This window comes from Callospermophilus lateralis, unplaced genomic scaffold (genome assembly GCF_048772815.1).
Source record: "Callospermophilus lateralis isolate mCalLat2 unplaced genomic scaffold, mCalLat2.hap1 Scaffold_1118, whole genome shotgun sequence".
Lineage (NCBI taxonomy): Eukaryota > Metazoa > Chordata > Mammalia > Rodentia > Sciuridae > Callospermophilus > Callospermophilus lateralis.
The window spans coordinates 1-4,384 of NW_027511439.1; positions in this window are offsets into that span (position 1 = coordinate 1).

A 4,384-nucleotide genomic window follows, 5' to 3' on the forward strand; every position below is an offset into this window, starting at 1 on the left:
AAGATAAACATAGAAGTTTATAATTACCTTCACAACAGGATGTGTGAAATTCTGAAGTACTGAAAAGCAAAAGGGGTACACAATCCACAAAACATGAATATGACAAAATCACCCACACCTTCCTGCTGAATTGACATGGAGTCAAGTTCCATGGGTTAGCTTTGATAAATAATATTTTAACATTTGGACTTCTGTGTTTGCTGTTTTTTGTTGAGTACAGCAGCATGATTCAAATATATTGAAGAAAAACATCCAATATTAGTTTAATTAAGCATAGAGTTCAGTTTTCAAAAGTGAGATTACATTTCCAATTACCACAAATATAATAGGGAATGCACACATACCAAGTAAAGGTGCGGATTGATTGAGGGAATGGGGATATCTAATCAGAGGAGCAAAGAAGAAATTTTGGGGCATCAATATATAAAATAAAGAAAATAATTTAACAGCAGGTGTGTTTAATGTAGCCTATCACAATCATTTCATTAACTTTATTACAGGTATGTATCCTGTTCCTCCATTTGTCCTACAATATAGTAAGTCCAAAGTTGTGAAAACCGTCAAGTGGAAAGTATAATTCATTTGCATTGAGGAAAGTTCTGAGAAATGATCAGCTTTGGTATACACTTATTAAAATAATCATTTTTTCATACCCATGGAGGACAGTGGTGTATCTTCTTTTAATATATCCTCTGGTCTGACCCACTCAAAGTTTCTTGATTCATTCATTTGAGAAGACATAGGAACTGTATCTAATAAATAATTTTTAATAAGCATAAAATATTAATATATGGTAATCCAAAGGGGGAAAGTGAACTGAAATGCAAAAGAATTATCAGACATGAATAACCTTTTATATTTCAAATTCATTAGCATATATACAAAAAATAACAGCTTTGGTATTCAACAAATTAACCTAAAGAGTCTGCTGTTTACAAAATGAGTCTTGTTTCATATAACTTCTTAGACTTTCAAAGATTTTCATAAAATATCTGTCATATCAGAATACTAGCTATTTAGAGAAAAGGACTTGACAGAGTAATTGAGTGCATTCCTAGCATGCCCAAAGCCATGGTTTCATTAAAGAAAAAAACTAATTGTCTTTTAAAATGCCCCATGTTTCTTAAATGCTATGTTTCTGATCTCAAATACTGATATCAATACATCCCTATACTTGGTAGTTATGGAGCAAAGGAATTAAAGTGGCTGGTTGCCCCAATTCTAACAGTTTTCCCTGCTTAAAACCATCTCTGGACCAGAAATTCACACTTTTGTTTGAAGGCAAATATAATGAAACCAGCTGAAATGCATTACACCTCAGTCTCCTTATTATTACCTTCAAAATTACCTAGCTAATTTTATTCCCTCCTCACTACCCCCTCCCTTTGATTTTCAAAAGCTATCTGTAGACCTGTAGTCTTGATTCTTTTTTTGTTGCTGTTGTTGTTTAGATTATTCCCACTACTTTTTCTTCATAATGCAGTAACTGTATCTTAAAAATACAATTTCTAGGAGCTGGGTTTTGACTCAGTCTTAGGGCGCTTGTCTAACACATGTGAAGTACTGGGTTTAATCTTCAGCACTATATAAAATAAATAATATAAAGGTATTGTGTCAATTTACAACTTAAAAAATCTTTTAAAAATACAATTTGGGGGCTTGGGTTATGGCTCAGCAGTAGAGTGCTTGCCTTGCATGTGCAAGGCCCTGGGTTCGATCCTCAGCACCACATAAAAATAAATAAATTAATAAATAAAGTTATTGTGTACAACTACAAAAGATATTTTAAAAAATACAATTTCTATGTTTCATCCATTTGTTCTTCCCCTTTGCCAACAGACATAATCAAAAACAAAGCAAGTTTTATGCTATGATTTAATATAATTATACCATTAACTAAGAAACAATGGCTCTTAATTTAGATTTTCTAAAGGGCAATTCATTCAACTACTCTTGCAAATCAGAATGTAGTCTGTGGATCAAGGAGCATTGGAAGCATCTTTGAATGTATTCAGGATGTAGAACCAAAGACCTGCTGAGTCAGAACATACATTTTGTACATGGTCCCCAACATATGATTCAATAAAATTTGAGAGTTCTTATGCATGCTTAATCTTCTACCAATTCCTCTAACTTAACATGCCTATTTGATGTTTCTTTTTGCTTTGTTATTTGTTATTGGTACTGGGGATTGAACCCATGGGTGTCTAACTACTGAGCAACATCCACATCCCTTTTTATATTTTATTTAGAGAAAGGGTTTTGCTGAATATCTGAGGGCCTCATTCAGTTACTGAGCTGGCTTTAAAATAAAAATTATTTCTCCGTCTTCAGCCTCCAGAGCCACTGGGAATAGAGGCATGCACCATGTGCCTGGCCATTTATTTCACCTATTTAAAATTCTCCCTATTTTGTACTCTAATTTGTAGATGTATTATAAGTCATAATCTTTCCAAGGAATATTTTATCAGGCCATCATCAATGTGCATCTGCTTATTTTTTTCTTTTTCTTTCTTTTTTTTTTTTGGTTGTTGTTGTCTATAGTCTTTTCTCATTCTTCATTTCTGAATTCTTCTCTCCCCTTTCTTATGTCTCAACTTTCCTCTAATTTCAGCAGGTCTGTACCTAATAACTCAGCTCCTCTAGGATCACTCCAACTTACCCTGTGGTTGCAACTTGATAAGATACATTATTTCAACTCCCATTCTATTTATTATTTTCATTTCTTCCACTATTAAATCATACTAGTGCTCATGTTTTAAACATGCATTATATCCAATGATTTTATAATGAGTGGTTCTTACCTTCTGTATGTCCATTTATACCATCTTTTTCTCTTTGATGTGCATCACCAAATGAATGACCAACACTATTCTGAGGAAGAATCTGAGAGATAGTCGTCTGGTAAAATTAAACAACCAATGAATTATATGAAGATTGCCTAATCAGTATTCTAAGGAGACACCTAATTTTCCAGATTTTAAATAAATTAGATTTAAAAACTAGAGAAGTACACATTAAAAATTGAAATATTTTATATCACAGTGTTATATATACTCTGCAAATCAGCCAAATATTATATTCATTTGTCTACTAACTCTATAAAACCAGGATAGAAGGACAATAGAGAACTTCATCTTATTAAGATGAAGGCTAGGGTTTTGGATCATATATATATATATATATATATATATATATATATATATATATATGATAATGGGGTTCATTATAACTTACACAGAAATGCATATAACATATTTAGACAAATCTTACTGCCCAGTACATTTTCTATCCCTTCCGATATCCCTCCACTAATCCACCAAAAGCAGTTGTATGAGGACAGTTTATACTAAGGGCTACCTCCATTTGAAAATCTAAGATATTTCAATTTAAAAACCTCATAATGCATCCCAAGGTCTAAGAAAAACCTCAGTAATGAATTCTAAAACCAATACAAGAAAAGAATTAATTAAAGTCAGAGCCAAAATTATAAAATAGATATTTTTAAAAAATAGTAATAATGAAACAAATAGTTTGTTTTTAAAATGGTAAATAAAACTGATAAACCCTTGGCCAAGGGAACTAAAAGAAAAAAGAAGATACAGATGAATAAAGCTAGAAACAAAAAGTGAAATATTAAAACAGATACCACTGAAATCCAGAAGATCTCTAGAGACTATTAGAAAACTTATATTTCAATGAATGGGAAAAATTTAGACTATTTTAAAGAATAAAATTGAAAGATAAATAAATCTAAGTGATATTAATGAAATATGTCATAAAATGTTGAATCAAATAGCTAGAGGAAAACCATAGCTCAATAACAAGCAATTAGGTTGAAGCAATAATAAAAAGCCTTATGGACCAGAGGTTCAGAGGTGAATACATGGCTAAATTTTATCAGATATTTAAAGAAGAACTGATATTAATCCCCCATTACATTTAAGAGCAAAGGAAAGATGCTTCCAAAGCAATTCTGCAAAGTATTACCCTGACTGGAAAAGTGAATATTGGACAGAACAAGAAAAAAACAGATATCAATATCCTTGAGGAACATAGTATAAAAATTCTCATAAAATCTTTGCAAACCACATTCAACAACACATTACAAAATAACATACATATCAGGCATAGTTGTGTAGGTCTATACTCTCAGAAAAGCATCAGGTTGTTTGAGGAACACTGTAATTTCAAAGCCAGCCTGGGAAATTTAGTGAGACCTGTTATCAAAGTGAACAATAAAAGGTGCTGGGAATGTGGTTCCTTCGTACCATGCTCCTGGTTTGAGACTCTAACCACATACAAAAAAAAATCCATAAAAGCTGATTTTGATCCAGGATGATTCAATACATGCAAATCAATAAAACTAATACATCACATATAG